Source organism: Peromyscus eremicus, chromosome 7, assembly GCF_949786415.1.
Source record: "Peromyscus eremicus chromosome 7, PerEre_H2_v1, whole genome shotgun sequence".
NCBI classification, from domain to species: domain Eukaryota; kingdom Metazoa; phylum Chordata; class Mammalia; order Rodentia; family Cricetidae; genus Peromyscus; species Peromyscus eremicus.
The window spans coordinates 70,702,399-70,724,936 of record NC_081422.1 but is presented as its reverse complement, the minus strand read 5'-3'; positions in this window follow the sequence as shown (position 1 = coordinate 70,724,936).

The window sequence follows — 22,538 nt, the reverse complement described above, 5'->3', positions numbered from 1 at the left end:
GAAAAATGACAATAAGTGAGTTATGATATTTTATGCATTATAATATTATGCAGCCATAAAAATGAATGTGGAGGAATTTCATGAGTATAATCTCACAAATGTAATAAACTGCAATTTGCAGAACAACACAGAATATATAATTCATCTATAATTTTTAAAATATTCAAAGCTATAGTATATTTAGCTTATAATACGAATTTAAGTAGAAAGCATATAAATAAATGATAGTAATATTGATATTGTCTCAGTGGAAGTAGGACTAAGGTTATAAAAGGACATCAGAAAAATTTTCATCTATAATGCCTAATTTTATGCTGTTATACTTTGAAATCATTTTTTAATTTCATAACTTTAAATAATCTATGCAAACAAGACTAACAACTTCTGATCTACATAAAATGCCAATAATTACATAGTATGATTCTGGATCTTTAGAGGACATATTTTTTCAATAACTTCATTTCTTTGCCTTTTCGTCCATTCAACAAATATTTAATGGGTATTCATCATGTATGAGATACAGAACTGGGTATTAAGATCTTGTCTTAAAAGAAATAGACATTTATGCTGCATTGATTTTCTCAAGCCTATCTATGGGTCTAACTATGTTTGATTAATTTGGTCTAAATTTGAGATGGTTCTGCTTTTGTATCCCACTCCCTTTTGGATGCTCTCTCTGAGAGCATGATGTACAGGATACTCTTCTCAGCTTTGGCTGTAGCTTTCCTGTATGCTGTGATTTGAAGACCTAGGTTTACTTAATTCCTTCTTGCATGAGTTCTTCTCTGTATTTACATTTCTAGACCAAAGAGTCCTTTTCTTCCTGTGTTACATCATCACTTATAGTCTAACATTCATGAAAACCAATGCCAGTGTGCATCTGCTCCATTGTGATGACCTTCACATGTTCTTTGGCACACAGTAAGCATTGCCAGCAGAGTGTCAGTCTCTTTGAACCTCTTACATGCTCTAAATGTTTTCATGTCCCAAATATCTACCATTTCTAGGAAATCAAATTACTAGCATTCATACTGTTCATATTTGGCTTTTAATTTTTGAAGATGTGTCCACTTTAATCATGATTGTTCCAGGATGAAGATTTAAAATGACTCCAGGAAATACATCTATTTTCTTGCAAGTTTTTTAGTAATTTCCTCACACAGTGTTGGTCTTGCAGGCCTCCTATGTTTCCTATAGCACTTGGCTCAGAATGAGTTTATTCACTGGTCATGAGGAAAAGCTAAGTAGTCGAGGTAATATAGACTTGTCATTTAGGAAAGGCCCCCAAACTATATAACTTTCTTTGGTTTTTCTAATTTTGCATCACAAAGCAGTGGTTCTGTCCATTTACCATGTGAATACAGAACATTACATTATCCTTCTAGATGTGTACTGCCAATGCTTTTGCACATTGCATTCTAAAATGACTGAACAAACTATAAGATAATGAGGTCCTGGAGCTGTCAACCTGTTCTCTCTGGCATCTGTGGTAGCTCACTGAGCCTTGGATTAACTTTGGGAGGACTCTGACAGCAGATGGTGGCTGTGTGCATAAGGAGAGTGGACTCATCCAAAGAAGGAAGGTGGGACTGGTCTTGCTAGGGACAGTCACCCTAGGTAACTTCTATGAGAGACACTAATATAAAAGATATTTTATATTACTTATGAATGAAACTTATGAATGAAACACACTAAATTGAAACTTATATTCTATGTACAAGCAATAATTTAAAATCACAATGTGCTACAGATTTACAGTGATCTACTCCAAGTTCTATCAAAGTTGAACAGAGGGCCCTGTGATGAGTAAGGTAAAGAGAATCTCTGAGTCTTTAACTTAAGAAAATGAAAACAGTACCTCGATGTATGTTTGTGCATGTGCTTGGATGTGTACCTTATGTAGTTGACTTTCTTCCTCAAGATAAGGTAGACAATGCTCATACCCCATGTTAAATTCATACAACAAAGACGAAAGCTTAGCCATGCAATTTCACAGTCACTTGAGACTACTCTACTTGCCTTTTATTTGCGCTTGTCCATTCAACATTCCTTTCTTCCATTCAAACAAATTTGAAGAACTGTCTGCTGTGGCTTTTTGGTTGAATGCTGCAGGTCACCTCATGAATAGGCAAACAAGGAAAAGGGTCAGGCAAAAAGCAACACCTCCTATTCTAGACTTGGCAGCAGGCAGGAGGACAGGTGGTAGAAATCTCTCATGCTGAAAGGCACTCGGAAAGGTGACACTGATCATGGATAATAGAGAAATGTTTAACTATCTACTTCTCCAACTTAGGAATACTACTGAGAATCCAGTGTTCTATAGAAGAAGTATCAAAATTCTCAGCTAAAGGTGATTTGTATGTAGAAAGGAAAAGGGCATTGCTGTAAATATCAGGTGGTTTATTTCATGTCGTGCCAGAGGGAAGACAATAAAGGTAGGACCATATTCTGCAAGGTTGAAAATGAATCTGCCATAAACATCTCCCCCAAACCCACAGGCATGGATGATAAAATATAAATGTGGTGCCTGTAACATTTGAGAAGTGCAATTGACTTTAAAATTCAAACGGCTCAGTACTGATAATAGGAATGCTTAACAATGGGGAAAGATGTTGTGGTTTTAGGACACTATAAGTTATTCTTGGTTTCCTTCAGGTGATTAAATTATTCAAAGGGGTTGAAAACAGCTATCAAGAGCTAAGAGGCATGAATAATTGGGAAAAAAATCAAAAGTCACCTGAAAGAGGAAGGAAGACACAATGGAATACAAAATACAGTCAACTGCCAACCCATAAGGTCTTTGTCATAAACTACTGGAGAACAAGCATCTTGTGATGTGTAGAGGTAGAAAGGAGAGAGGAAGAAATAAGGATTTAACTGTGGTATTCACTCCAGATATCAGGCTGGACCCTCCCTGCCCAGCCCAGCAGAATTAGACAGAGAAGCATTTAGATCTGACAATAGCTATTCACTGCAGGAATGGTGCTTTTCAAGCTGGCTCTTCCCTCATGCCTTGACCTACTCTACTGCACCTCCAACTTGAGAGTATTTGGGTTTCATTCACATCTCCCTCTTCTGCCCACTGCTGCCATTCATTACTTCTTCAACTTTCCTTTTTAGTCTGTCCTTGAGTTTCCAAGCAAAACACTTTAAGATTCATTTTTGGTCTGTGCTATTTTAGTATCTTACAAACCCTATAATTCTTTATGTTTCTACTGCAAGATATTAATTTCATTTGTTTTTATTTTTGATGTAGAGTATGCTACAGTGCTGTATATTTGATAAATGGACAAATAATGAGATGATTAGTGTTAATATACTCATCACCCCCATGCATTTATTTTCTCCTAATGGTAAAAACGCTTAAAACATACTCTTGGCAAGTTGCCAGTAGATAATACAACATAATTAACAAAATTCTCATTTTCTGCATTGGCTATGTATATCTATTCTCTCTACATAACTACAGATTTGCACTGTTCTGTATTTTTCCCTATGTACCTCCCTGTGTCAATCATTCTAGCTTTTGTTTCCATGTACTTGGTTGTCCTTTAAATCACACATAGAAGTGAGATCATAAAGTGTTTTTTCTTCCTCTCTCCCCCCTGTGTATCACAATTAATTAATTAATCACTTATTAATTCATTCACTGACTAATACCTTGGTTGTTTCCATATTTTCTCTACTGTGAATAATATTTCAATAAACTTGAGAATGCAGATATGTTTATGACATGATCATTTTATTTCCTTTGAATACATATCCACAAAACATACCAATAAGTGCACACCAGTTATGTTTTTAAATATTTTAGGAACTTCCATTTTTTCCATAATGGTTATATCAATCTACATTCCAACCAACAATGTTCAAGCTTTGCCCTCCTCCTGCCTTTGCCAATATTTGCTTTTGATCTTTCTTTTTATTTAATTAAAATCATCTTAAGTCATGTGAGATGACATCTCATTGTGATTTTGAAGATTAGTGACAGTCATGAGCACATTTTTGTATAATTAGTGTCCATTTCTAGGTATTCTTTACGAAAAAAGTCTTTTTAGCTATTTTTAAATCATGTCATCTAATTAATGCTACAGAAATGCCTGAGAGTTTTCATCATATACTTGAATATTATCTGTCTATCTCTCTCAGACACATACACACACACACACACACACACACACACGCATGTATAATGTTTTCTACCATTCTGTATTGTGTTTCCATGTTTAATGACAATTGCTTGTGCTTTACAGAGTTTTAGTTTTATGTAATCTTATTATTTATTTTGTTGCCTATGCTTTTGACGTCATGTTTAAAAATGATCATTAAGGAGTTTCTCCCATGCTTTGTACTTTTATGTTTTCATAATTTTTTGTTTAAGTCTTTGTTGTTGTGCTTAGGTCCATGCTGAGTAGATTTTAGGGTATACTGTGACATTAGTGTCTAATATCTTGTTTTCCCACCACTTCTTAGAGATTTTATTTATTCTTTCTCCATGGAGTCTCACTGCTCTATTTACTTTACAGGTGGTTGGCCCTGAGTCATCTGGACTGGTTTCTGGGCTTTCTGTTTTGTTGTGCTGGCCCATATTACTGCTTTTACACTTGCATCATACATTTTCATTAGCTCTGTGATTCTGAAAACAAGCATTGTAATGTATTTAGGTTTGATCTTTTATCAAGACTCACTTTGACTATTTGGGCACTTTTTCATGAACTTTTGGTTATCTTTCCTGCTTATGAGAAATAAATGGGATTTGTGTTTTAGCAGGGACTGTTTTGAGTTTGTAAACAACTTGGCTAGCATGGACATCTTAATATTTACTCTCCTGTCCATGAGAACAGGACATTTTCCCCTCAATTTATGATCAGTTTCTTTTACTAAATTTTTGCATTTTTCTACTATTTTCCTGAGTTAAGTATATTTTTAAGCGTTTTATTTCATTCTGTCTCAAAGAACAATGAAATATATGAAAAAGAAATTAAGATATTGCTTTTTTAAATACTCAAAAGATCACTCAGTGCTCTCTCTGACATAGACTTGTAGACCTTCTGACAATCCTCTCCGTTACTGGGAATCCAGTGCTCTCCTCCACGCAAGTGTGGGTTTCACAGCCTGAGGACTTCTGTTCTATTCCCACTGACAAAGATGGCCTTGCACCTGAGTGCTCTATGACCATCTGTTGTTACTGCCACCTAGTGGTAACACACTACCTTAGTCTGTCCTTTTCTTTTTGGCATCTAGTTTCTTTAAACCATGAAATAACAATGATAATAGACAATAGAGATTATCAAATAACTATAAATGAAGTATATGGAAGTCTGAGATTTTATGTAATTGGTATCAAACAATAAACAAAATATCCACCGTGATGATTTATGTCTATAATCCCAGATTCAGGGAGGCAGAGGCAGGAAGATGAATAGAAACTGGAGCAACCTGATTTTACATGGTGATTTCTAGGAGAGTTGTGAATACATGTTAACACTCCCCAAAAGAAAAGCTAGAATAATGTAAGTGGAAATGTATTTCACATTAGTGGTAACTGCTAACAAGAACAGAAGTGAGTGGGGAAGAGTTCGAGACCTCTGAAGCTTACAGTTTATGATGGGTAGATAGAATCAACTCTGTAAGAAGGAAGCTCAAGAACAAACTTCCTCTGTGATGAGCCATCCATGTGTCTATCTTTGGCAGCACTGTAACCAAGAAAGAAGAAACAAAGTTCTAGTGGTGACAGAAAATCTGACATATTTGAAATCCAATAAGAAAGGCAATAGATGGTATACCAGGACTGCAGGTAGATCGAGTTGTTAGAGAAGTCGGTGGTCCAAAGCACAAAAGGTGCTCTTGGTTGCTACAGGTTTTTGGATTTCGTTCTAAAGGAGAATTCTGGACAAAAGAATAATACAATATGCTTGGAACTATTCTTGTTTCTTTACTAAGAGTGCAGTGTGGCATTGAGACTTGAATAGATTTATTTCATATACTGAAACCTAAGACCTATATGACTCACTCAAAAGATATATAGGCATACTAGTTAAATTAAAGTCAATCAAAGTTTAACTCAGTCAATAAGTAAGAGCTATGGATTGTATACAACTTTCATTAGTTAAATTAGAGTCAGTAGTAATTTAATTGAGTCAATAAGTAAAAGCTATGGATCCTAAACAAACAAGAAGATAAAGGGATAAAGTAGAGTGGACAAATCATGCTCACTAAGAAGTGATCCTTGGCAGCAGTTCCCAAATTTGTTCACTTGAATATACCTCAGAATTTCTTGTGCTTAAAAATTTTCGAGGACATCATAGCCTCTTTCCCTCTCTCTCTCCACAACACATATATGTCTATTAAATTATATTTTATTATATCTTTATATGTATATATATATGATTATATCTGTCAACATCTTTAATAATGTAAATTAAACCAAGATATTTTAACCAGGTTTGGTGGCTCACACCTTTAATCACAGCACTTGTTGGCCTACCTCAGGATAACTGTAGTAATTTGAACCCACCCTGGGCTTCAGAGGCTGACCCTGACTCCAAGAAGCAAAACAACAATAAAAGGTATTTTAAAAATAGCTGTGTCTTTACCTTTTTAAATGTCACCCCAAAAGCCATGGCTTTACTTGAAGACAAACAGCATATTTTATGACCAGTAGCTATACATTCAAAATAAAAATGAGTGATTACATTGAGCCTTTTCATTATCTTTAATTAATTAATTAATTAATTAATTAAATGTCTAGTTTAGTAGAAGACAAGGAAACTCAGCTGTAGCTTTTCATCTCCTGAAAGTGTTCCTACCATGGAGAGCTACAAAGCTGTGCCATATGAGCATAAGCACACAAAAGTGAGAAGCACAGGTGATATATTTTTATCATACAATTTTGTGACACACATACCTCCTGAACATAGTTCTCCATTTTCTACATTCTGAGAATCACTACTCAGAGCAAAAAAAGTAAATGAGGATCTGTCTAGATCTAGTATATTCATTTATTGGTGAGAGATGGACTACCTTAATCTGAATGAAACAAAATGGATATTATAAAGTTTATACTTGAAATGATACTGTGACCATGTCAGATTTGAAAATTAAATTATCTTACATCACTTAGTTTCCCTCATTCTTCTCATTGAAGAGCAAGAGGGTGAAAGAAGATAGAAATATTGAAGAAATTTTAAAAATACTTGTGTAAAGCCTAGTTGCATACAAGTAATAATTTATAGGTGATACATTTTCTTGATTTTACCCATAACTTAGGGACAGACTTTTAACATGAAGTTCTTATATATTATAATCCAGTGGATATGATGGTGGTCATCGGACCAGTTAAAATACTAAACTTGAAGTTACTCAATTTCAAACATCTTAATAGTTAAGCTATTAAGGAAGATGTGACCTGGTGCTGGGGAAGCATAAGGTCATTTATAATCTTTACCAGATTAAAACCTGAATGCAGTAACGATTGGTGTGACAACATAATCAATGGATTAAATATTGTCATGAATGATATGGGTTATCCTAATTGCCTCTCTATTGTTGTGGTTAATGCCATGACCAAAAGCAACTTGGGGAAGAAAGGGATCATTTCACCTTGCAGCTTATATTACATCCTCAGAGAAATGGGGGTAAGAAGTCGAGCAGGAACCTGAAGGCAGGAACTCAAGCAGAGAACCTGGAGGAGCATGGTTTGCTCTCCATGGCTTTTTATACAACCCAGGCCCAACTGCCCAAAGGTGGTGTTAAACAACATAGGTTGGGCCCTCCCACATCAACTGGATTGCCTTAATGGCAAAGGTTTGATTGTCCACAGACCAATCTGACAGAGGCATTTTCTTAATTGAGATTCCCGCTTTTGTACTCTAGCTTATATCAAGTTCACAAAGAACTAACCAGCACATAAAGGGTAACCAACTACTTCTTGAATTTAAGGTATGTGTAGTGGTTTGAATAGGAATGTCTCCTCTTTTAAGCTCTGATGTTTGAATACTTGGTCACCAGTCTGTGAGGCTGGTTGGGAAGGTTTAAAAGGTGTGGCCTTGCTGAAGGAAGTATGTTGCTGGGGGCCAGACTTTTAGATTAAATGTCTCATGTCACTTCCAGTCTGTTCTTTAGGCTTGGTGCTTGTGGTTAAGATGTGAGCTCTCAGCTTCCATCTCCTGTCACCATGACCACTGCACCTCTCATGTTTCCCCATCATGATGTACTCTTATCCCTTGAAGGTTGTAAGCAAAAGTAAACTCTTTCTTCCATATGTTGCCTTGGTCATGATATTTTACTGATGCACCAGAAAAGTCACTCAAACAGTATGGTACTGTAAATTTGAATAAGACCCATGGTTGGGAGCTCATAGGCACTAAAGGTGAACCCTCTAATATTTTTTCTAAATGGGCGTAGTATCAAACTGTCCTCTAAATTGCTATCTCTGGATCCATGTATTAGCACAGCTCTCAGACCTCACCAGGGAAATTTCTTTATGCAATGGATGGTGGTTAGCACAGAAATTCACAGCTGGTCCAAGTGCAGAGAGTCAATGGAGTGCTCATCCACAAAAGGTGCATCTTTATCATGCCCTGTCCTAATTTCTTTTCTGCTGATTTGCTAAACACCTTGACCAAAGCAACTTGGGGAGGAAAGGATTTATTTTAGTTTACAGTTCATAGTCCATCATAAAAGGTAACCAGGGGAGGAGCTCAAGCCAGGAACCCAGAGGCAGGAAGTGAAACACAGACTGGGGAAAAAACAACACACACGTTTTATCTGGTAGACTCAGGCCCAGGGAATTCTCCACCTGCTTCCGCCCTTGGTAGTTGCCCCATGGTCACAGAATCTATAATGCTCATGTTTCCACTGCAACTGATGCCGTACCTTCCTGGACTCTTGCGTTCTTTATATATTTGAGATACTAATTGAAAGGACCAAGCAGATGCCATAACAGGCTGCTCAGTCTTCTCTCAGAGATCAGGCCTCAATTCCAGTTTCCTGAGACTGAGCAAGCAGTCTCTGGGAGGGCTGTGAACAAAAGACATAGTCCTTGCAGTAGCTCCCTTTCTGCACGTACTCTGATTGCTCAAAGTTCAGCCAGATGTTTACTGTCTGGGACCCCTCGCCAACTTAGAGTTATGTGCATGAGTCAAGGACAGAGCCTAGACTACTGAGCCAGCTGCCACAGTCAGTACATGCTAGGCCAGCCAGCCCCCATGGCAGCTCAAGGACAAAACCTGGGACTTGTCCCAGACAGCCCCCAAAATGATAATTGTAACCCCCAACCAGTAAATTCAAAGGTTACATACCCTCACCCAATTAAAAGAGAACAGAGATAAAAATAAACCAACCCAAGTTGCACCCATACCAAACCCTCCCAACCCCCCTGAAGGGCTTGCGGTTTTTGCCTTTAAAAAGCTAGCCTCACAAAGAAAGAGCAACTCCTCCCTGCCTCAATGTATTGGGTGTAGGAATGAGTTCCCTGTCTAGACTTGTATCTATAGAATAAACCTTGCTGTTGCATTCTGGACACCTCGGTCTTCAGTGGTCTCTTTGGGGTCATTATCTGGGCATAACACTAATCTTCTGTCAAGATATATAGCTGGTAAAAATTTTCCCCATTCTGTAGACTGCATCTTTGCTTGAGCTATTTTGTGCTATACAGAAACTTGGTAGCTTCATGAGTTCCCATTTATTAATTGTTGATTCTTTTCCCTGTGTAATCAGAGTCCTGTTCAGAAAGTCCTTTCCTGTGCCATTGAGTTCAAGTGAAATCTTAATTATTCCTCCATCAGACTCTGTTGGAATACATTGCTGGCTGGTAGAGTTTGCAGTCTATCATAGCCTGGCAGCCTTCTCTATGCTCGACAATATGGTAACCACCTTCCTCCGCAGCAAAGCTTCTTGCTCTCTACCCAGCTTTATCTGGAGGATGTCTATAGGTCCAGGATACCTGACTTATCTCAAGGGTGACCCTTGACACAGTTACCTGCAAATGCTCTTCTTCTGATGACCCACATGATAATTTGGTAAATGCTCCAGCCACTTTGATAGGACCCTACAGCCACATACAAAGCCTTGTGATAGGAGTGTGCCACTTAATGCAAGTAAGGGTTTGTCCCCAAGCTCCCAAATCCTTTATACTCTGTAATAAAGTTGAGCTGTGAAGTCTGTCTCCCAGAAGACTCTCTCAGTTTGTGCTCATGGGCCATGTGCAAAGCTTTCTGTTGCTGCTTCTGCCTCTTTCCCCTCTCGGACTGATGGCTGACAGGCCAAGAGGGAAAGAGAACCCCCATAAGATACAAGATATCAAGTCTTATACTGGGGTCCTTGATCCATTTGGAATTGAGTTTTGTTTGGAGTGCGAGATTACAAAGGAGTTTCATTCTATTATGTGTATCCATCCAGTCTGATCAGCTCTATTTGTTGAAGATGTTGCCTTTTCTTAAATGTGTGTTAATTGGCTTTTTTTCCCCAAAATTCACGTGGCTACAAGAGTGTGGGATTATATTGGGCTCTTCAACTCTCGTCCATTGATTGGTTTGTTTTTATGCTAGTGGCCTGCTGTTCTCATTATGGTAGCTCTGTAGTTCTGCTTGAGATCTGTAATGGCAATATCTCTAGCAGCTTTGTTCTTGACCCTGTTGTTCGAAATTGTCTTGGTAAGTCTGGGCCTTATTTTTTTTTTTCTAGCTAAGTATTCAGGTACTATGTTGAACAGCAGCAGGGGAGTGGAAATCCTTGTCTTGTTCCTGATTTATGCAGAGATGTTTGTTGTTTATTTTTTCCATTTAGGATTATGGTGGCTGAGTGCTTCCTGTATATTGCCTCTATTATGTTGAAATCTATCACCTGTATCCCTATTCTCTCCAGGACTTTAATCATGAATGGATGTTGGATTTTGTCAAAGGCTTTTTGTTCATCTAATGAAATGATTGTGTGGTTTTTGTCTGCTAGAATAACTGTGTGACAGGTGATATTTATTGATTTATATATTTTGAACACCTCTGTATCTCTTGGATGAGAGTCAGTTGATTATAATGGATAGTCCATTTTTTATGTGTTCTTGAATTCAGTTTGTAAATCTTTTATTGAGAATTTTATATCTATATTCATCAAACATATTAGCTGATAATTTCCTTTTTTGTTGGGTCTTTTTCTGGTTAAGGTATCAGGGTAACATTGGTTTTGTAAGATGAATTTAGAGATTTTTTTCCTTTTCTATTTTGTAGAATCGTTTGAAGACTATTAGTATTAGTTTTTCTTTGAAGGTCTGGTATCATTTGCACTGAATCCATCTGTCCCTGAACTTTTTGCTTTAGTTGGGAGATTATCAGTCGATGCCTCTATCTCACAGGATGTTATGGTTCTATTTAAATTATTTACTTTATCTTGATTTAGCTTTGTTACATTGTATATATCTAGACATTCATCCACTTCTTTTAGATCTTCCAGTTTAGTAGAATATAGGATTCTTTTTTAAAGTACATACTTATGACTCTCTGGTCAAGGGCTTTGCTCTTTTGAACATAAAAAAAAAAAAAAACATGGTATGGCAGTGAATGAAGGATTCTTTTCTACAGAAATCTAACAGTTTTATAAGGGAAGAAGTGGTTTTACTGAATTAAATTAATCTAGAATAGCATGGAAAGTCACAAACATATGTCATCAAATTATATCCACATGCCGTTTCCAACATTTATGGAATATTTGTTGTTTAAGGTTGCTTTTCAGCCTTTTGGCTGTTTCAGCACATGATTGCCACACACACACACACATACATGCTTCTGGGTTGGGGCACTGGAGGGTATGTAGTAGAGTATTAAAGTTGTACATTTACCTTAGGTTGTTAAAGGTGGTTGTACAGGAAGTTCAAGGCATAGGAAGTTCAATACTTACATTGCTTTATCAAAGGTAGGTTAAGCAGGCTGAGTATACAGTAAGGTAGTAGATTGAATATCATCTTAAATGATTTCTAAACACATTATTACCTTGACTACAAGGTCTGACAAAAGTTCAAAATCTCCTTTAAGGCAAGAAGTATTTTCAAAAAAGATATTACCACCTCGTTAGATATTAAAATAGCTATGCCTGTTTACTTCTTGGTTCCACTTCTTGGGGTGTTTTTTTAATCCTTTTATCCTAAAGTAGTATCTATAGTTGAATGTGAGCTGTTTTTCTTGGAGGCAGAAAAAAGATTGATCCTGTTTTCTGATGGAATCAGTTAATCTGCAGCTTCTTTAATGGGGAGTTGATACCATTAATATTATTATTGAACAACATGTACTAATCCTGTCACTATGTTGCTTTTCTTGTGTTCTGTTGGCTCTAGCTTATTTGTATTTTACTAACTCATTTTGAGTGTATTTAACTTTTTCCTCAAACTATTCCTTCTGTCATCTTCTGTAGTGCTGTCTTGATGTTCACAAATTCCTTAAATCTGTTTATATCTTGAAAAATTCTGCCTTCTCCTTTGAATATGACTAATAACTTTGCCATTAGTATAATATACCATACAGAATACCTTAGTATTCTGGGATGGTATCTGTTGTCTTTAATAACTTGTAGACCACCAGTTCAATCCTTTCTGGCTTTCATGGTATTCATCGGAAAGTCTGTTGTTATTCTGATGGACCTGCTTTGTTTGAACACATATACAGATGTTCTTACCACTTTCAATATCTTTTATTTGTTATAAGCACTTAGCATTTTGACTATTGTATGACATGGGGCATTTATTCATATCATCTTTTAGATCTTTGATCATGTTTTTTATTGATGTTTTGAAATCACAGTCTTATATAGCATCCAGGTTGCTTTTTATCAGGGGCATTACTATAGTGTTACAATTTTTTTGGTGGAAACTTACTGTTTGGGTTATTTATGTTTGTATATTTGTGATGGTATTGAGACATCTGGAGTAAGGTCCTTGGTACTGTTGCTTGGTATGGAAACATTGTCTCTGTTTTGTTGAATAGGTGTTTGAAGCCCTGGTTTCTGTTACCCCAACTTGTCAAATGGTTGACTAGCTATGTGTGGCTTAGGATTCAGTCTTTGACCTATTCAGTGTTGTTGTTTGAATAGGTTTTCAAAAGCAGTTCCAGTTCAGTTAAAGCTAAGTGAGGTTTCTAAGCCCAGGAGCAGACCTTTTGTAGAGTTAGTAGATTCTCAGTTAACTTTAGGAACCTAGAGAAAGTGTTCAGGATTTCTCCTCTGATAAAGGTTATTGATGGAATTGGTGATATTAGTCTGAGATATCCTACCTAAAGGGGAAGGCAAGAAACTGGGCAGGGTGAAAAGCAAGTGCATGACACATGGTACCCTAGGAAGTTGTAGGGATAAGTCAAGTACTATCCTAGAGAGTGGAGGTCCTGGGGTCAGGAAAGTGGGTGTACTTGGCTGTATAAATCTGGTATCTCCCCAGAGAAGGGAACAAGTGTGTACATCTGGAATGGATAGAATTGGTAGGGGTGAGTATATCTGATTTGGAGTAGGGGTGTCTAGGATATCAGGGTATGGATGGGTAAACTGCATTCCAGAAAGACTGGATGGGATTAATGACACCAGTTGGAAATCCCTATCTGACCGGTATATGCAGAAAGACAGATGTGATATATGTTCCTTAGGCAGGTTGTAGGGGTGGGTAGAGTTGCTGGTGTGGGTCTTGTGACCCTCCCTGAAGAGATCTAGGGTCAATAAGGTGGGTGTAGTTGGCAGTCTATATGAGATATACTTTCTAACAGAGTACTCAAAAGAAACATTAAAGAACACTATAAGAGAAATAACGCTGTTGATAGGCTAACAAATTGGAAACAGTTGATTAATTTCTAAGATACATTCTCATTTAAAATTTTCAAAGCTTTAAGAATAGGAAAATGGCAAGAAAAACAATAAATGAATATTTAATTGTGTGGAACATTGGAAACTGTGTAATGTATTTAGGAACATGATGAGGAAAAGAAAAAGAAAAACACTAAAAAAAAATGACTGGATATTTTTCCCAATTTAATGTCAGACTCTGAAATACAAATCTAGGATACTCAGAGGACAAATTCAGAACAAATATCCTCCAAAACAGTTTGCCATGATATAGCATGAATCTCCAAAAAAAAAAAATCAAAACTAAGAAAAAAATCCTGAAGAAGAGAAGAAGGCTACCTCATATTTTACAGGGACACAAATAAGAAATTCCACTTGGCTCACATCCTTTTCCAGGATCTAGCCCAACAGATCATCTGGATGAAAAACAAATGGAGAAACATCAGAATTAATGACATCATATATTTGATGGACTTACCAGATATCCACAGAACATTCCACTCAAACACCAAAGAATACACATTCTATTCAGCACCATATAGATTTATAAAATAGATCATATCTGGAACAAAAAGCAAGCCTTTACAAATTCAGAAAGATTGGAACAACTCCTTGTATTCTGTCTGACCACAATGCAATGAAACTTAAAATTGGCAGCAAACAAATCTCTAGTAAATACACAAAGTCATGGAGAATAAGTAACTCATTACTGAATGATGAATGGGTCAAAGAAGAAATCAAGAAAGAAATAAAAAAATTCCTGGGACTATGAAAAGAAAATGAAAATACAACACATAAAAACCTCTGGAACACACTGAAAGCAGTCTTACAATGGAAAATTATGGCTCTAAATGTCTACATTAAAGTAAGTCAGAAAGAGCATAAATAAATGATGCATTGAATTAATAATGCAACTTAAATTTTTGGAAAGACAAGAACAAACCATGTTGATGGCAAGAAATGATAAAAACCAGAGCTGAAATCAAGAAAACAGAGACAAAGAAAACAATACTAAGAATTAATGAATCTAAGAGCTAGTGCTTTGGAAAATAAACAAGATAGACTCTTAGATCAACTCATCAAAGAGAGAAAGAGAGAGAGAGAGAGAGAGAGAGAGAGAGAGAGAGAGAGAGAGAGAGAGAGAGAAAGGACCCAAATTAACAGAACCTAAATGAATAAGAAAACATTACAACAGACACCAGAGATACTCAAAATATTATAAAGGACTACTTTGCAAACCTGTACTCTGCTAAGCTGAAAAACTTAAAAGAAATGGATAAATTTCTAGATTCAGCCAAATCATCAAAATTAAAACAGGAATCCAACAACCTAAATCTACAACAAATAAGGAGATTGAAATAGCAATTAAAAAAAAAAAAAAAAAGCCTTCCAGAAAAAGAAAAAAAAGCAGCCTAGGGCCAGATGGATTCACAGTAGAATTCTACTTAACTTTCAAAAGAAAATATGCAGCTAACAGCCAATCAAGAAGAAGGAGAAAGAGGGGGAGGAGGTGTACTCCCAAAATCTGATACCAAAACCAAACAAAGACATAGAGAAAAAAAGAAAACTACTAATGGCTAATGTCCCGAGTGAATATGGACCCAAAATTTCTCAATAAAATCCTTGCAAACATATATCAAAAAAGATCATCCACCATGACCAAGTTGGCTTTGTCTCTGAAATGCAGGGATAGTTAAACATACACAGTCAACAAATCTAGTAAACTACATAAATGGACTTAAGGAAAAAATAATCACATGATTATCTCAAAAGATGCTGAAGAAGTCTTTGACAAAATCCAGCATGACTTCATGATAAAAGTCCTAGAAATGTAGGGCTAGAGGGAACATAACTCAACCTAGTAAATGCTGTGTATGAGACACTCATAGCCAACAACATCATAAATAGAGAAAAACTTGAAGCAATCCTCCTGAAGTCAGGAAGGAGACAGGGTTGTCAGCTATTACCACTCATTTTCAATATTGTGCTTTAAGTGCTATCAAGAGATGAAAATTAAAGAAATACAGGTAGGGAAAGACGAAATCAAATTATCCATGTTTGCTGATGACATGATATTATACATGAGAGATCTGAAAAATTCTACCAGGAAACTTGTAGAAATGATGAACAAATTCAGCAGTGTGGCAGGACACAGAATCAACTTGCACAAGCCAAAGTTTTTCTATACACCAACAACAAACACACAGAGAAAGAAATCATGGAGTTATAAGATCCCCAAAGAAAGTAAAGTATCTAGAAATAAACTTACCCAAGAAAGTGAAGGGTTTCTACAATGAAAATGTTAAACCTCTGAAGAAAGATAGAGAAAGACACTAGAAAATGAAAAGATTTGCAGTGATGATGGTGGTTAGTTTCCTATTTGTAAAAATGACCATTTTGTCAAGAGTTATGTAGGCTCAACAAAATCCCAGTCAAAATCTCCACCTTATCTCATTCTTCACAGAAATGGAAAAAAAAAAAACTGTTCTAAAATTTACATAGAACCACAAATGACTCCAGATAGCCTAAACAATCCTGAGGGGGGAAAAAAAAAACAGTGAGGGACAGACTACCCTTCCCAGACCTCAAGATATATTTCAGAGCCGTGGTAGTAAAGACAGCCCAGTACTGGCACAAAAATAGACACATAAACCAATGGAAAAAGTGTCTCCACTGAAAAACATGGACACTTTGGGTTTGTAAGGCAACTAAAAACAGGTTGAAATTCTGCGATTTTGGTTTCTTGCCTCTTTCTCTTAATTTAGACTAAGTTGTATACATTTCTAGTAGCCATTTTGATCATTGACTAAGTATTTTACCTAAATTATTTTAATTTCTTCAGTCTAGAGGCATAGAGTGAAGGTTTTGCCAAAAGCATATTGAAAAACTAGGGTATAATATGAATTACATTTATGATAAAGTGAAGCAATACGACCTCTTTGTAAGCCTTTAAGCAGACTAAGCAGGTTTTAGAACCATGTGTTTTCCTTAATCTCAGATTTTTGGAGTTGTGTCCTGTCCAGATTTAACTAAAATGAGGACCTTGTCTTATATTTTGTCTTGTTTATTTATTCAAATGATTTTATAGCAGTCAAATCCTCTTCTTAAAATATTTATATTTACAGATTCACTTAGACATCAAATTAAACATATGAAGAGTAGTTAACGTTAGCATGCAATGAGGTTAAAAATAGAAAGGAGTAGCCACAGATTATGTTCTTTGGTTATTTTATGAATTTTAGGGACAAATTGAGTTTTACACCACAAAAAAAACCAATTACATGAAAGCAATTATTATGAACTCATACAATGCAATCAGAACATATGTCTCAGCAAAACAAAGCAACCAATGCCCATTTGTATTTCTTTCTGATGTAAGGAAGGAGTAATAATAGGGAAAAGGTCAAAGGTCAAGCTCATTGTGTAGAATTAGATTCCTATCCTTTATTCTTTAACTAACCATCACAGAGGGAGACAATTGTATAAATGGTAATTTTCAATAACGTATGGGTTTCTTGTCACTGTAGATTTTATCTTAAAATAGTTCTTCATAATCTTTTTATTCTCCTGAGTATTTTGTTCTATTTGGAGACAACGAGAGAAGAGGCAAGGTCAGAGAAGACAGGACAGTAGACCAGGCTGGAGGTAGTGAGATCTTCCACTATTTGTCTTTAGTTCTGACATGACCTCCAGAAATGTATTCACTTTCTATGCATTTTTACATCTTTTTTTAAAAAAACTTAGTTTTTATCTCTCTCTGCTTCCTGATTGTGATCGCCTGTCCCACATTCCTGCTGCCACAGCTTTGCAGACATGACAGACTGTGCCCTCAAACTGTCAGCAGAAACAAGCTGCTCTCTCCTAAGCTGCCTCTTGCTGGGTATTTTCTCACAACAATGATAAAAGTACCTACTAGACTCCTATGTTCATCCAGTCATCAGCTTCCTTAGTATTTACTCAAACTGAAAATTCGTGTCCCCGTAAAATGTACAAACATATCTATAACAATTTTGTCTATTATTTTTTAAAATTTGGAAATAATCAAAATGCATAAACTTTTGTAATTCTCGACACCATAACATTATCCACTGTTAACAAAGAAATATTGAGGCATAAAATGATACTGATAAAAGTAAACTGTATATTAATATGTGGAAGAATCTAATAAGAAAAGGCCATATTCTGTAAAATTTTCACTTGTTTGGTTTTCTGGGAAATGGCAAATTATGAAAATAATTAAAAAATATTAGTGGTTGCTGTAGTTGTGAAGAAGGGATAGAGGTAGATCAAAGAAGACTTTTGGGACAGTGAAACTTCTTTGTCCAATATGATTGTGGTTGCCAAATACTTATACGTTCTTCTAAGCTCCACAGATTATACACCAAGGTGAAACAAACCTTATTATAAACTATAGATTTAGAATGGTGATGACATATCAGATTCATCAGTTATGACAAATGTACCATGCTAATGAAGTATGTAGAGAATGGGGCATGCTAAGTGTGCGTACATTATTAGAAGTCTTTGCTAATGTAAAAGGAGAACAAATATTTTAAAAGAGAAATTGTAATGTTTTGTACTAAATGCTAAGGTATTCTTTTTCTGAGCCACACAATTCCCATTGTAAACAGCATAGGTTTTGCTTTTTCAAGTGGTAGCCTGCGTCTTTGTGCCTCAAATCTGACTTCTTTCCACATTCATCTCTGTCATGTACAGAGACCTTTCTTGCTCACTTCACTAATAAATTAAATGAACTATGAGCAAAGAGCTCCAAGAAAGGTCTCAGAAGCCTCAGATGACAAGACCAGAGAGTCACTCTTCTTTTCACATCATTAGTAGGGCACTGTTGTGGATCAGAGAACTTGACAAATCTCTGAGCTCTCTGATCATAGTATCTCTGTCCTTCCACCACAAACTTTACAACTTTTCTATTCCCCATAGTTCTATGAAAATTCAATACATGTTTGAAAGTCTCTAATTTTCTTAACATGCAGATAGCTGGAGAATACATTCAGGCAAGTGGTAAGAAAAGATTAGTCCTGGAAAGCTAACTTAAAGAGGGAGGGTAGATCTTCAGATGAAGTTTTAGAGTTTAGATGCCAGCCTTCAAGTACTCTGAGGACTAGAAAGTTGATTCCATGTTCTCATAAAATATCTGGCTACCTTGAAAGTACCAAGCAAATATTAGCATCTCATAATACATGGTGAATGTGTAAATAGTTAATTAAGAAATTGATTTCTGTAGGCTTTTTATGTATATTCTCATCCAAAACAGATAAAAGTAGCTAAGCACCTTGGAGACTGCAGAGAATCCTAGCACTCTTGGGTCCTGAGCCCTGGGTTGTTTTTCCTCATTCCAGTTTTATACAGCTTTTTAGATTGGAGGAATGCCAACCAAACATGCAATAAATTCAGAAGGATCTCTGCAGTCTATCAACACTGGCTGAATCCAAAGATAGATATGAAACCCAAATAATAAAGGATATGGCAGAACCTAAATGTAGTTGCTATGATAGTTTTAGTGTGTCTACTTTTGATGAATCTTATGGCAACTGGCTTTACTTCTTATGATAGAATTTAGATAATCTGATATCATTATTTCATACCCATCAGAGAAATAAGACAAAACAATACCAAAATGGTATGGGATAACAATTTTGGAAATGGCTAGACATCTATCTAAATGATTATACCTGGAGAGTGATTACATATTTCATTCCAATACTACATGAGAAAGAAATATAAAGGAAATTTTAATGCGTGGTGATAGCAATATTCCTCTCTGATTAAAAACATTTCCAAGAATATGAACAGCATGGGAATTCAGTAAGTTAAACTATTTGTGAAAATTGATTCAACTTTATTAGAATGTTCTCCATTTGTGTAATAACTTTTCTTATTGTGCGTTTTCCTATCATCCATTCTCTAATTATTCTTGCCACAGAGGCATAGTTTTGTTTTCCTATTCTGACATTTACTTAAATCCTTCTATAGGATTTGTGTTTTAAAATATATTAAAAATGACCACTGTGAAATACGAAGCTAAAAGTACTGATAGAAAACAGTATCTTTTCATGTATCATTAATAGTTTGGGGTTTCAAGGTCTCAGAGTGCCAAGACATTTGTCATTGTAGATAGGAGAGATTGGCTTCAGGTAAGTAATTCCATGACCTTGTGTCCTATGATATTTACCTTTGAGGTAAAGTGATATATTTTTTCAGTTATTTAACATGAGGACTATTTCAATATGTTCTCATAAGGATGATGGATGGAAAATAAGGCTGACGTAATGTAGTGGTTAATCTTGGGCATCAATTTGATGGGATTTATAATCACCATGGAAACATTCCTCTGTGTATGAGGGTGATTCCAGATGGGTGTAACTGAGATGCAAAGATCTACCCTGAATGTAGGTAACACTATTCCATGGACTGAAGGCCAGACAGAATAAAAAGGAGGAAGTGGGCTGAGAACCAGCATACATCTCTCTATGCTTCCTAAAAGCAGGTGCATTGTGACTAGCCGCCTGACATTCCTGCCATCATGTCTTCCCTGCTCTCGTGGGTGTGGGACAAAATAAACCTTCCTTTCTTTAAGTTGCTTTGTTGGGTGGTTTTTTTTACAGCAACAAGAAACGTGATGAATACAAACATGCCACTTGAGATTCTGAGCATCATGTATTGTTATGGCTTAAAGATCGAAAATAGCTTACTTACTCCTAGATAAAATCAGCAATTCTGCTTATGAGACATTTTTGGATAATACCTTTCTATGTATGTTCAATGTTTAAGAGGCATTCTGTAGCAGAGGAAGCTTCTAATACTAAACTGTCAGGACAGTTAACATGTACATTCTTATTTCATTAGTACATTCACAAGGGAATGTCACAGAGCGGTGAATGTTTTCTCTGTCCTTTCTTTTATTATTCTTTAGGCTTCAGTAAAATAAATCTAGATGCTTCTGGGTTATGAGAGCATTTTTAGAGTCAAACATAATGGGCTTTAAAATGTTTCCTCTTGCAGTTTATATACCTTTACTCTACCTTTTACCTTTGAAATTAAAGGGAAAAACTGGCTTATCTAATTCTGGAGCTTCTTCGCTGTGCAGACACTGTATCCAGTAGTTACTCTTTGCAGTTCAATTTCTTCTGGCAGTTCTAAACATTTTATGTATATGTGCAGTGGCAAAGTATTGTTGTCAAGATAAGTGAGGAGATACGGGCATGTGATGCAAGACTTTTTATCGATTATTTTATTGATCAAGCATGCATTCAAAGTATACTTTACAACATGCAGTATTTAAAACTTCAATTTTTTAATGTGACTTCAGTTTAAGGGGCAGGTATCCTACAGAAGGAAGAGGAGAGAGAGAGATTTTGTTTTTAAAAGAGTATATTCCTGATGTATTAGTTTCCATGATCTAGGAATGCGAAGCATAGCTTTTTTTTTTTTTTTTTTTTTTTGGTTTTTTCGAGACGGTTTCTCTGTGTAGCTTTGCGCCTTTCCTGAAACTCGCTTTGGAGACCAGGCTGGCCTCGAACTCACAGAGATCCGCCTGCCTCTGCCTCCCAAGTGCTGGGATTAAAGGCATGCGCCACCACCGCCTGGCAAAGCATAGCTTTTTAACAAAAGAGTAAGCTATGCAGTTCTCTTATCAAAGAAGTTTCCAAAGAAGTACTTATTTGACTTAAATAATTGAAAAGCCATAGCTGAAAGAAACAGAAAATAACCTAGATGAAACTTAAATATCTAAAGTTTTGAATTTCTTTTATTCTCCTAGCAAAAACAATCAATTGAAAACAGGCTACAGTACTAGACATTTACTGGGTGCCAATCACCATACTAAGAATTATCTTTTTTTATGAACTGGATATTATTCCCTTCATAAGTTTGAATATTGAAGCCCTGATGCCCAATTTGACTTTATTTGGACATTGGGCTTTTAAGGTGATGATAAATAAATCACAAGAGTCCCAATCCCACAGGGCTCATGTCTACATAAGAGGAGGAGAAGCACAGAAGATGCGTTAGATAACCACACAGCAAAATAGTATTCACCAGCAAGTCTTTTGTTTTGTTTCGTTTTGTTTTTTGAGACAGGGTTTCTCCATGTAGTTTTGGTGCCTCTCGCTCTGTAGACCAGGCTGGCCTCAAACTCACAGAGATCCACCTGGCTCTGCCTCCCAAGTGCTGGGATTAAAGGTGTGTGCCACCACTGCCTGCCTTTCACTGGCCAAGTCTTAATAAAGATGCTACACCACAAAGGAAACAGAAGATGCCTGCTCCCTTCCCCCACCCTCTTCCTCCCCTCCTCCACTGATTCCTTCTCCCCTTCCTCCTTATTTTGAGTGCTCAGGATGAACACAGGTTTCCTCTCCAACACTCAACTATAGCCCTAGCTCCCTGTGCTGGTGCCTCAGTATTGGACTTAGGCCTCTAGAATTGTGAGAAATTAAATTTAAATTTTTCATTTCATCCAGTCTTTCATAGCTAGTAGACTGCTACAGATCTTAGAATACTGACCAGAAACTCCTATACAGACAAGTGTTGTCTGTATTGTTACTATTCTCATCCTCATTATGAAACATCATTACTTGCTGAAGTGTATAACCAGTTGTTACTTTTCAGTTGGGCCGGAAAATGTGAATTTATCAAGCGTACTGGAATTGACCAGATTTTCCTTTGTGCTTCACCTACTAAATGCCAGTTCTATCTTGTTATGATAT